General features: G+C 43.2%; 1 long non-coding RNA gene across 1 annotated transcript; it reads right to left on the bottom strand.

Moving 5' to 3' along the window:
* Positions 1–1657: 1657 nt before the first annotated feature.
* On the bottom strand, positions 1658–13176 carry LOC143841168 (uncharacterized). The gene is made up of 3 exons (XR_013232605.1): positions 13041–13176; positions 11455–11536; positions 1658–1728 (listed from the first exon to the last, which is right to left on the bottom strand). It is a non-coding gene; the product is annotated as an uncharacterized LOC143841168 (long non-coding RNA).
* Between the last annotated feature and the right edge of the window lie 381 nt (positions 13177–13557).

The following is a 13557-nucleotide window of genomic DNA, read 5'->3' as shown; positions in this document are numbered from 1 at the left end:
AATGGCGGCGGCCGGGCGCATTCGGGCAAGGTGAAATGGGGGCGGATCGGGAGTTGCTTTGCGCCTCCCAATTAGTCAGTCTGGCGGCAAGGGACCAATTGCCGCCGGACTGACAATTAGAGGGCCCTCCGATTGTCAGTCCGGGGAAGGGGCCTATTGGCACCCTTCCTCATCACAGACAGGGCCCACCCTCATGGCCCTTACCAAATTATTTAATCCGCACTGCTAGGAGTGGGTTAAAGATGTGCCTCATAGAGAAGTTTTGAGGATGCCTCTTTTCAATTCCCCCCCCCCAACTTTTAAAAATGGAAATGTTAATAGCATAAATCAATATTGCTGGAAAGTTAAAATATTGCTGGAAACAAAGTATTCTGCATACTAAAATGCAGGTTATTGCTTTTGAAACATAACACCTATTTAATTTGTTTTACCACCTGAGAGTATATAATAATAAAACAATAAAACTTTATAATTGCCTGATAGCACCCACAGTGATTTAAGATAGGTAACTATATCAACCTATTGCTCTTTTTCCAAAGGCTTATTAAAAATGGCCTTTGGAACTTGTGCAGTATACAGATTCACTGTAAGCCTGCTGTGAAAGAAATTAATATGACCATTATGATGGAAATTATGAGAAAGAATGCCTAGCCATAGTAGCTGGAAGTGTCCTTGATTATGCCATAACTACATAGAATGAGGTAAAATAAGGGTACCAAGGTCTTAGTCTTGACTTCTTGAAGTGAAGGCTAACCCAGCAGGTTTCTACAGCACAAATACTTTCTGCCTTGCTATTTGTTGGCATTCAGTCCTGTATATAAAGATATAACATTCATAGTATCACAGGAAAAAAGACAGCTGTCACTTTTCTTTTGAGGTTAGAGATGATTAATGGAGAAGGCGGAGTTCAGAGAGATGTGTGATAGTCCTGAGACAACAGAACCCAATGAAATACAGAAAGCAAAGGGGAGGAGAGAACAGTCTTTAAAATCAGAGAGATACAATTATAATAATAACTAGATTGAAAGCCCATTTTAAAGAACAATAAAATGTGTGCTAGAAGGGGTAGAGGAACAGCGTGGCGATCTGAAAGGCCTCTGGCAGCATGGGGCATGTTGGTGGCGCAGCGGGCCTCGGGGAGTCTACCGCGGCGGTACTGACCTGGGCCAGGGCAGCGGGGGTCATGTGTGAGGTCGCTGGGTAGGTGCGGCGGTGTTCTGGAAGCTCAGAGGCATCGTCCATGGTGTGTGTTGTCGTCGGCATGCGGCTTACGGCGGAGCAGGAAGTCGGGGCGTCGGCGGCGATGGGCGATCCATGGGCGGCAGTGTAGAAGGCCGTTGGCGCTGGGGGAGCAGCGTGTGGCAGCGGCCACGTGCGGCGAATGGCGGCGGCGGAGACAGGCGAGCTCCGGGAGGCTCCGGGAGGCGGCGGCCACGTGCGGTAAATGGCGGCAGCGGCAGGTGAGCTCCGGGAGTCCCCGGGAGGCGGCGGCCACGTGCGGCTAATGGCGGCGGCGGTGGCAGGCGAGCTCCGGGAGTCTCCGGGAGGAGGCGGCCACCTGCGGCTAATGGTGGCAGCGGCAGGCGAGCTCTGGGAGGTAGCAGCCACATGGGGGGAAGGGCGGCAATGGTGGAGGAGCAGCAGCCGGCAGCGGCGACGGGCAGGAAGCGGCAGTGTTGAGGGAAAGCTCCATTCTGCAGCGGCGAGCGGTGGCGGCGACGGCTGTTTCTGGGAGGGTCGTTGGGGGGGGAAAGGAACAGGGACGGCATGGTATCGCAGGTCCATTCCGGGGAAGTTGGGAGGTAGTGCGGCTGGAAAGGAGCAGGGCCTTTCCCCGCTGCTTTCCCCGCATCGAGGCGTTTTGTATGGCGGCCAAAGAGGCAATGGGGAGGCGCGCTTTGCGCACCTCCCCATTGCCTCCTTGGTCCAGGATTGACACTCAGAGGGGCGAATCAGGAGCCACCCCTCCGAGTTTTTATCCCAGACAGAGCCCGCCCTAACTCCTCCCAACTTGCCCTTACTCTTTTATTTAATAACTGCGGAGCGGTTTACAGATATGTTGGCATGATTTGAGTTGAGATGTTTGGGCTGCCAACTTCTGACTATGAGTATGGCATGGAATTATTGGGGTTCATGGTACTCTACTTACTCCATAGTTAAAAAATGTATATTTCTTGGTACATTGTCTTTAAAAAATTGCTACAGAATTCTTCTTTTGAGTTGTATGGGTGGAGGAAGAAGAGAAACCTTATGGCCAGGTGAAACTAAGAGCTCCATTTCTGTGGACCATGAAACATTACAGTTTTCAGCATGGATGTTCTGTTCTAGTGATGATATTCTGCCATTGTATAATTTGCACACTCATTTCTTTCTTGTGAAGCATAAACTCAAGTAAAATTATATTGAGTGTATTAGATCAGGAAATGTAATGGATGGAACCACCCATAAATATTTGTTTTGGGACGCCTTTGGGAGGAATTTTTGGTGTGACTCTTTTTATTGCTGAACAAAGTTTGAGTTCAGTGGCACTTCTAAGACCAGCAAGGTGTTAGTCGGGGTTTAAGCTTTCACATACATACACACCTCTTTTCAGATACTGCGAAATAGAAATCAGCAGCCTTTGTATATAGGTAGAGGGTGAGGAGGATGTAGGTATATATAGGTAGGTAGGATAGGATGCAAGAGGGCCAATTAGAGTCAAGATGCCTAAGTAAAAATAGCTAAGATTCAGTTACTATATATAAAGGTTGGTGACTTCTGTTTCATTGTATCTGAAGAAATGGGCTTGCACATGAAAGCTTAGACCTTGAATAAAATTTTGTTGGTATTAAAGATGCCACTGGACTCAGACTTGGTTCTGCTGCTTTTGACCATCATGGTACCCACCTGAATCTCTTGTTATTGCTGTTAGTTTGTTTTGGTTTTAGCTCAATTGATTTTATTGCTGCCATAAGACTTCATTGCTGCTATTTATGGGTTTTATTATTATTGCTGGCTTGGTGTTCATTTTACATATGAAACAGCTTATTGAAACAGTTTTGATGTTTTGACTGTGAATTGGATTTTCTGATAGTTTCTTCTTCTTTTTTTATCTTGTATTTTAAAGCACAATAAGCTGCTTTTGCTATGCCTGAATGGAAAGAGAGAACACAAATCATCTTTGCAATAACAATAGTAATTCCATGTCAATGTATGCAACATTAGACATGTTTTAAGAAAGTATGCGAAATGAATTACCCCATGCAAGACATGTATATAAATCACAGATCCTAAGAGTCTTTTAATAGCTAAGTTCACCATTTGTTCCTGCAGGTTTTTCAATTATAAGAATAGCTTCCTCCCTGTTTTTTTAAAAGCATATCTGCCTGGCAAGCAGCACCACTGGATGTCCCTTGATTAGACTGCTGCTGTGCCCTCATCCTGTTATTATAGGTCATTGAAGATTATCACTCATGCAGCATGACCAAGCAGGCCCTCGCAGGCCATCCAGGATGCATAACATTAACCTAGGCAGCCTTTTTAGGAGCCAAACATCTATCACTTGTGGTGATCCTTCACACAGCATTAGAATTCCTTTGGTTTGCTTGTTTCTAAATCATCCATTTCCTCTCCCAACCACAGCTGCTGCATATGGCCTATTATTAAGGTGACCAGATTTTAACATTGGTAAAGCGGGACACCATTGACCGGGGGGGGGGGAGGGGTTCTTGATTAAAAATGTGGTCTATATGGAGCAACAAAAATAGCAATATATATATATATATATATTAATTTCAATATAAGTACAATTTGCCAGGTGCCCCCAGATGTCCCTCCAAAAGTAGGACAATCTGGTCACCTTACCTATTATTATAACTACTATGTGAAAGACAAAACCTAATTAGAAGCAATTAATCTTTGTAACTATTTTAACCTGGTTCTAAACAACAGCACCTCCCAGGTACTGCTGGTGATCTATTTGTTAGTCTTCTGGTAATTAACTTTGAGCTTATAGGCTAAAATGTTTTCACTATATCTAATGCTAAACTGATTGCCATTTAAGTGGATAATGACTTGGAAGGTGTGCAGAAAAATATTACTTTTGCAAATTTGTCTGAGGGAAAAACCCAAAATGGTAAGAAATGGAATATGTTCCAGATGGGGTGAAATGTAGGGAGCCATTGAGAATCGTTAAAGGAAAAATTAGGGGGGGGGAGTCAATTTGCTCAAGTACCTGAGAACTTATGGAAGCCTAGAAGGGGGATCTGGGGAGATAGGGATTCCAAATTGTCTCCCTTGAGATTCTTGTCAGACTCCCAGTTCACCTTTATTCATAAAAGGGTCTGCTCTCATAGTTCTTTGGCACTGTTAATTGGTATCAGAGGAACTTTAGACCCAAACGAATTACAGAGACAATCTGATATTTTCTGCATCGGCAGTGCCACACCAAGCTGCCATCAGGTGTTTCCACTGGGGTTGATTGCCCCACTTCTTCCCAAGCCCATAAGGTAGAGTATTTTCCCTGCTGGACCTGGTCCACCCTGGATTTGTGCCTCCAGATGAGGCAGTTGGCGTGGTAAGGTTCCACCCAATTTTCATTTTTAAGAATGAGGTTTGCATTGCAATGCAATACCCCATTCTTAAAAATGAAAAAAAAAGCCCCAGGTTATTGTGTGGCATTGCACAGGGCCATGGAGCCACCTGGGGCATTTTTTTTCCTTTCCAGGATGTCGTAGGTTGGATGTCATAAAAAAACTGAGAGATCACATGAAGACTGTTTTTACCTGCTGTTTTATCTGTGCACACTTTCTCATCAGCAAGACAGCAAAGAGGGAAGTTGTATATAAACTGAAGTGACTGAAAGTGGTGGCAAACTATGAACACACCAGTTTCAGAAATAATTTTGAAATTCTGCCACTGGAGTATAAATTAAGAAAGAGGGAAATGCCACAAAGAATGAATTAATGAGGAAATTGGATGGGGGGAATCTACTAAATTTAAAATCCAGATTCTTCAGTAACAGAATCTTGGCTCATTAGAATGTCATGCAGAAAGTCACAAATAAAAAATGACTGTCAGCTGTAGTGCTTTCAGCAGCTGTTACAAAGTCTGTGATCCATTAAAAAAGCTAGGACCGCAGATGATGGATTCCTTTAAACTGCCACTAGTTATATCTCACATACTGCTCAAAAATCAAGCTCATATGCAGCTGATTATTTACGATGGTTCACTTGGCATGTGTTCATTTGTGGACATTCTCAACATACAGCTATTTAGAAAAGCAAAGCTTTCTGCACCGACCTTTGCTTTGTTGCTTTGCCAGCATGATGAGGTCATGTAATCCCCAAGGAATACAGATAAGAGTGTGCTATTTCTTGGAATTTCATTAGGCGTTCTCTCCAAATCTGTAAATTAGGCCTGATGTTTCCCAGACAGGAAGAGGATATGCTTCAGGTCACCATCACAAGAAGACCACACCGTCCACTACCACAACGGGGCTGCCCTCCTTATCTTCCTGCCAACCTCTAACTCCAAATTTGTGTGCTTGAAGGAGATAGGTAGACTGCACAGAATCTTTGATGTGGGGGAAACCAACAACTACTCAGGGCTGTAGCTCCTTTTGGCAGCCCAGGGCAAGGCACAAGACCCTTTTCTGTAGAGCATCAATTGAAAGCAAATACTCATAGAACACCAGAGGAACAATAAAGCAGCTGTGTTCACCTTTCATCTGGAAAGGACCAGAGTGAAAATGCTTATCCTTTTCCTTGCCTGCTTTGAGATTCCTTAATGGCAGACAAGCATCAATCATAAGCTTTGCTGTCAGCCCAGTTCTTCCTCCTTGGCTAAACCGTGAGGAAACAGGGACTGTTTCCGCACTAGGGATATCATTCGGATTTGCATTTTTAAAGGGTTGAGTTTTTTGTCCCTTGCAAACACAGATATTTGCCTATTCAGGTGCAGACCCAAATTGCCTGCTATCTTGCCCTACATCAAAGGAATCCCCAGAAAACTGGTTTTCAATTTTTTTAATGGGGACTAAAGGGGTCTCATTTGGGGCTTCCATACATGGAAATGTACGCAATCAGGTTTTTCCCTTCAGCCGGCATTTTTAGTTGTTTGGGAACACCCCTTTCCTTGTCACCATCCTCCCACCCCCCTTGGAATAATAAAAATCTAATTAATATATATTCAGGATATTTCAAGTCTGATATTATTTGGTGAATTTCACATATCTCCAGATTCACACTGAGCATCTTTACAAAGCACATTCCAATCAAACTGAGAGTGTGTCTATATGAACAGTGCTCACATCTAACTTCCAGGGCTGGCATTTCCAAAGCCCAGAAAATACTGTCTGCTTCCCATTCAGAACAGCCATCTTGCTGTCCCTGCTTGGAGACAGATCTTTGGCCCTCAGTACCCCTCTGCTTGCCTGTTTGTGAGGGAATTTGTTTACACTGTCTACATAATTGACCTTTGCAAAGTTCATAGCCTCTTGTCCCAAAACTCTTTCCTTCCTGGGCCCTACCACCAATTCTCCAGGAACTTCCTAACCCAAACTTGGCAATCCTATTAAGGAACAAACAGTAGAAGGACTTGTATCATATAGTGCAGATTTATAGCTCCTTGTAGCCTACACAGACCAATGGCATTACTTAGTTCCTCTGCAGTCTGTCTGAGTCTTGTAAGAAGGCATACCACTGCAAATCCTGAACCATCTGAATTCCCTCAGCTTCAGGCCAGGTCAACAGCAAGGAAATGCCACGGTCTTCTATCAAGAGAGAAGCCATCTTAGTAGGAATGCCAGTCCCCCGTTTGGTGTAGTGTTTAGGAGTGCGGACTTCTAATCTGGTGAGCTGGGTTTGATTCCCTGCTCCCCCACATGCAGCCAGCTGGGTGACCTTGGGGTTGCCACAACACTGATAGAGCTGTTCTGACCGAGCATTAATATCAGGGCTCTCTCAGCCTTACCCACCTTACAGGATGTCTGCTGTGGGGAGAGGAAAGGGAAGGTGGACATTTTCTTCACCTACTTTCCTATCATCTTGACAATACTTACAAAAATGGTTCCTTCCCACTACCTTTTATTTTTGTTGTCAAGAAATAAATTGTACATTGAAATTTATATTAAGAATTTGGATGATTTAGTTTGAAAGTTTAATAGTAACAGGATTAGATTTCAAGAGGAGACAGTTATAGATGCATGACTGACTTCTCTGCCCACACACTGCTAGAAAAGAATCGATTTGTTACTGAAACCCCAAGATCGCTTTCATAAATCGCACAATGAAGAGAGATGATGGGCTAAATATGACAAATTGTAGACATTAGTATGGCTTAGTCATCCTTTTTCTAAGCTGAGGAACCAAGCAGTGCTGAGACCATTGATGTTTATGAGGAAATAACTGTGATTAAGAGAAAAACATGTTTTTTTTTTTGTTTAAGGGCTATAAATGGCTGCAGACAGAGATATGAAAGATGAGATGCCTCTAGAACTAAAGGAAGGGAAACAAAAAAAAATGGAAGGCTGAAATATCATCCTGTGTAGCAGTCAGAATATTAATAACAGTGGGCTCAATCTACCAATATATTTTTTTGGCCAAGACCTTTAGCCAATATTCTCTTGAAACAAATGGAAACCATACAACTACTCTCATTCTCTTCAATAGGACTTGTGAAAGAGAGCTTCCTGGTGCATTCAACTTAGTGCTTTTGAGAAGGGTAGCTCTTTTCAGATGACACATGTCAGGTGGAAATAATTCATGTCAAGGTGGGGCAAGAACAAGTCCCCAGAACTCACTAACTGCCTACATTTGCTGAAATATGAGCACAATGCCTACACATGTAAACCATGCTCAGATTCTAGCAGTCTCATATAGACAGGAGATGGGGATCAGCATGCTGATTCTTCGTGATGCTTTTTCTCTTAAGCCAGCAAGTCGTGTTTGAAGAGAGCTTCCGTACAGGAAGTCAGCTAGTTGATTTCCAGTTGATCTGGGTGGTGAGCATGAGACAGCACAAGACTTTTCAAATGGAAATGATGCCACTGCATGGCTGGTGATGCTTTAACACGATCTATTTCAACCATTTGACCATGGAGGAACCCCTGAAATAATTTTTCAGAGTTTGAGGGACCCCAGAAGTGATGTCAGCTGATCATGCCCCCGCCACATCCCCAAATGTAACATCGCTACCCACATCCTTATCCCTCTTTTTGCTCCCTCCCCTTGCCCTGTCTTATGTAGGCCAGAAAGAAGAACAGAAGCTGAAAAGACATCCCACTCGGGGGGAGCGTGGCAACGATGAAACGGCAGCTCAAACACCACCTGCTAGCTAGATTGGTCTCTCCATTGCAACGAATCAACGCAGATTCGTTGCAACATGTTTTTTTTTTTAACCTGCCTTAAAGGGAAAGGGGCTCTTCGGGAGCATGATAATGGCCGCCCATTGGCTGCTCATTTGATTGACGGCCAGGGGCGGGACAAAGCTTGGCAATATCGCTTCCTGGCTACCGATTTTTGCCGAGACCGGAAACCTGTGAGAAATGATAGAAATGCAACTGGATTCCACTACAAAGGCAGGTATGCATAACGGCGAATTCCACTATTTAAAATGGCGTTTTTTCGTTCCACAACCAATTTTCAACATAGATCCTGGTGCGGAATGGCCCTAAAAATCTAAGCATTCTTTTTTTTCTTTCCTAACAAACACTGCATGTCAGTGTTTGTAGTCAAACAATATCAATTGAATCTCAAAAGGTTTTCCATCAGACTGTCAAAATACATACAAAATGATAACGAAAACCATGACATTTTTATGAGTCTACAGTTACACTATACAGTGAAAAGATAAATAGGTGCATGGTCAATGAATGTTTTAAGGTGCCCCAGAATACATTGTTGTTTTTGTTAAAGCAAGGCTAAGCATTCCAGAATTTCACACTACATTTTCAGCTGCCAAGTAACTTTTTAACCTGATAACTGGCTGTGAAACTAAATAAATTCAGTTCTTTTACAGTCACCATCACTAAACATTATAAAGTTGAAGTTGCGTGCAGACAACTCACTCCCTAGCTGATTGGCCCTTCCTGGGGGTGTACTACTGATAAGAAGAGAGCACTCTGCCAATGAGGGCCAAACAGTTGGTGCACCATCACTAAACATTATAAAGTTGAAGTTGCGTGCAGACAGCTCATTCCCTACCTTATTGGCCCTCCCTGGGGGTGTGCCACCAACACAGAGAGAGCACACTGCCAACAAGGGTCAATCAGTTCAAACTACACTCTGCCAGTAAGGGCCAATCAGTTCAAATTGCATGCAGATGATTCACTCCCCACCTGATTGCTGGGGGTCTGCTGCAAATAGGGATAGAGAACTCTTCCTGCTGCTTGCTGGATGGAAGGAGTGCTGGCCCTAATAGGACCTGAGCTCACAACATCTCTCCATGGCCCTGCAGCTGGCCATTGGAGTGCTCTTTGCTTTCACCCATCCTCACTCTCCTCAGAGGGACTGGGGGGATCCACCAGACTTTCCCACCCAGCCTGGCCCTTGGGAGATGTGGGGGAATGGGAAGGAGGCAGACCCCCACCCCCCACACACACACACAGCCTTACCTGTCCAACCTGTCCTTTGGATGGGTTTGAAAGAGACAGCCTGGCCTTTGGGAGATGAGGAGGAAGGGATGGGAAGAAGGTAGCCCCCTGCAGCCTTCCCTGCCTGGCCCAGGCTTTGGAAAATGTGGGGTTGAATGGGAAGGAGGGAACAGTGATTACCTGTGTAGACACTGTTGTATGGGGGGGGGGTAGGAGAGTCCCCCCCCCCACATGCAGGAAATCATAATCAGTGCTCCTGTCCTAAGGCTAAGGAGGAAGATAACACTTTCTCACAGATAAAAACAACAGAGCTGGAATTCCTCAACCAGCTAAATTGCCCTCATCCAGCTACAATTCACACCTAAAACAAATCAATTTTGCAAGACAGAAAACAGAGCAGAACAACCAAAAAAAACAAGGAGGGTGTTGTTCGGTAGGAGGAAAACAGTCTCAGGGTTCTTTAACATCTGTGTGTAGATAAGCACGCAGCTGTTTTTCTCAATATTACAATCTATGAAAGGTATCAGCAAAGTCATAAAAAATCTTCCATGTAACAGGTGTAACATCATGTTTCAGAATAGAAATGCTCAAAAAGACAGGAAATGCAGAGTACCTGCAGCGGACAAATATCAGATTCATTTGCACATATATAAATCAAATTCACACAGAGATGTGAAATGGATAATGCAGCCTCTAGAATTTTTGCACCCGGATACAAATCTTTCATTACTGCCTACCAGGTTTTCCAATAAAATCAACAGTGATCTGTGACACAGCATGTGCAAGTGAGGTTTTAACAGAGGCGTCCCTAATCACTCATTAATATGTACTGCTCGGAGCATTCTTGTATAAGGTCAACTACTGATGGTAATGGGAACCCATAACTCAATGTTCTCATGGACAGTTTAGTTATTTTAACTTGGATTTTTCACAGCTCTGCATATAGAAAATGAGAGGAAAATCTTTTTATCTATGCACAGCTCAAATCTAAAAAAAAAATTAAAGCCTCATAGAAATGCAAGCCTGTCATCTACCATAACCATTTCTCACATTCATCATTACTGTTCAGCCCCAAACTACAGTGTGGTATAGAGGTTAAGAGAAGTGGACACTAATCTGCAGAATGGCGTTTTCTTCCCCACTCCTCCATGTGGGTAACCTAGTCACAGTTCTCTCCAAACTCTCTCAGCCCCATATAACGTACAAGGTGCCTGTTACTGTCTAGTGACATGTCCGATATGAATAGGATTGTCATAACCAAAATCCCTAAATGTGAGCAGCATAATTGATTTATGAGCATAGTCACCTCAGAAAACATGCTCATAGTCCAAGGTGTGTTTTGTTTTGTTCTTGCATCCCTGGTGCATTCATTCAATGAGCCATATGGCAACTAGGCATAGGTTGCCCTGTATTTCCTGCCTATGTTACCTATACAAGGGAATCCCTGACAGTGAGTAGGTACTTAAGTCCAGGCAGATACAGGACATTGCGGGACCTGATTGAGAAACCCTCTCAGTAAATGTTTCCTTCTTTTGCATTTAAGGGACTTTCCTGCATTTCTTATTGTTGGGAAGAAGAGCAAATACAGGAAGCTCGTCTGCAAATATGCACTTATTACCAATGAAAGGGACACAGGAATTTCATGAAGAATTCAGGTTTTACATGAAGGCCCCTTTATATGTTATCAAGAAAATCAATGGAATCTGCATACACATTGCATTATTGAAACTGTGTCCAAAATCACACATAGGAAAGTGGAATTCTGTGTTGGTTTAATCAATGTCTTATTTAAACCAATTCTGAATGAGGTTAACAAACTCATGACCAGACCAAACCTGGACTCACCTTGCGCAGTAACTAGAGATAGGTATCTTTAACTGTACCTGTGGTCCAATCTTTCTCTTTTAGGAGCTTCATGTGTTACAACAGAATAGGGTTCCCTGTGTACCAACCGATCAGCATTTTCTGTAACATGGTAAACATAGATAAATTTAATCATTAATTATTTACATAAAGGTTACAGACCAAAAATTGCATCTGAAATAGAAACCTGCCTACCTTGAGCTGTTACCCTGTAGTACCCAAGATCCTTAACTGCTAATGAGATTTGGAGCATGTATAATGCAAACTCTGGGTTCTGTCACTTAGGTGCAACTGCTTGTTAACTATTTAAGCTATCATTTTAGAAATATATTTATCTTTACTCAGTTCTAACAAAATTGTGCATCACTGGGTAGGCTTGTGATGAGCATGGTTTGTCCATATCGGCAATGAAGGGTTACCACCACAAGTGGATCCTTATGAATTAAAGAGTAATGGGGAGTATTACCATAATATACAGGGTCTGAAGCAGGTCTTAAAACCCCATCGTGGAAGTGATCATACCATACATTATTTCAGTATTTATAACAGCATGTGAAGAACAAGATGCACACTGGGTTACTCATCTGGGTTGCCCTCTAAGTACCTTCACCGTATTCAGTAAACTGCAGGATCAAAGCTTAATTAAAAGGTGGCTGGAATTGTTTAGAGGCATAAGTAACAGGCCTAAATTAGCATGTCTAGCCACCAAATATAAAGCGCTCCTTAGATGTTAATCCGTTCCCAAAGGCCATTTATCTAGTGATTATGTATCGTTATATTTTCAGTGTTATGATGAGGTTAGTGAAAACTTTTGAAATTGGATCTGTGCTGATGCAAATGCCAGTTACAGAAAGCTCATCATCGCTCATTTTGTCCCACTGAGTCCCAGCTGTGGTCACTAAGAGCTGGAGCCAACAAATGTACTCAACATGTACTTTGTTGCACAGAGATCACAAGAAGGTCAAGGGATTGCCACAGCAGGAGAAACTCAGACTGAACAAGGAGGGAGAAGGTTTACTGTAAACAGAGTTATGAAAGAATTACATAATCCCACAATGGTACCACATGCCATGCTCTGATTACGCAGGCACCTTAAAAGCATATGAAGGGGCCTTCTACTAAATCAGACATTGATCCACTTAGCCAGCTGTGGACTATGCTTGAGTGGCATTCACCAATCTGTTCAAAGTCTTAGGCAGATGTTGATCTCAGACTTACTACCCGAGCTTATGTGCTGTCACTGAGCTGCAGTCATTCCCATAGCACCTAGTTATTATATATAACAATGTGAAACAGCAGCATAGTTAGCAAAGGGCAATAGGGTTGCCAGGTCTGCGTTGGGAAATACCTGGAGGCTTTGGGAGTGGAACTGGGAGTGGAGGAGGGGTTGGGGGGAGGGACCTCAGTGGAGTATAATGCTAGAGTCCACACTCCAAAGCAGCCATTTTCTCCAGGGGAACTGATCTTTTTAGTCTGGAGAGCAGCTATAATTCCAGGGGGTTCCCAGGTCCCACCTGGAAACTGGCATCTCTAAAGGGAAAAAGTATGACATTCTGACAAAAAAGAATGGAAACTTGAAAGATCAATGTCAGCACATTCTAGTTACCTAGAAATGATTCCTTGTTTTTCATGAGATGGTCAAGTGTCCAATGTGGCAACAGTCAAGTTATTGACCCTATTCCAGTGCTTCCTGGTAGAAGTCCTTCAACAATCATGACTTCCCCATTCATTTCAATCGAATAGGCAGCTCTGCACTGACGTGAAAGAGAAAACAGGGAATAAAAGTGGTCACAGAAATTATTTCCAGGAGACTTGGGACTTTATCCATGGCAAGTCCACATCACATATTAGATTATCATTCAGACATAACACATTGAAAGGCTGGATTGCAAAATGCAAATTCTTAACTATTTTGTTTATTTACGTTTATAACACAGCTCCATCTCACTCCAGACAGCTGGAACTGGATGTGACTACTGTAAGCAAAATGTGCAGAGAAAAAGAAGGTCATTCTTTTTAAGAAGCCATCAGAAAGACACTGAATGCTGGCATGAACTTTATTCCAAACAGGCAACCCAGATTTCCCAATCAGGATATATAAGGCTAATCTTTAACCCTCCCCC

The sequence above is a fragment of the Paroedura picta genome, chromosome 1, assembly GCF_049243985.1.
Source record: "Paroedura picta isolate Pp20150507F chromosome 1, Ppicta_v3.0, whole genome shotgun sequence".
Lineage (NCBI taxonomy): Eukaryota > Metazoa > Chordata > Lepidosauria > Squamata > Gekkonidae > Paroedura > Paroedura picta.
This window is presented reverse-complemented; position numbering and strand designations above follow the sequence as displayed.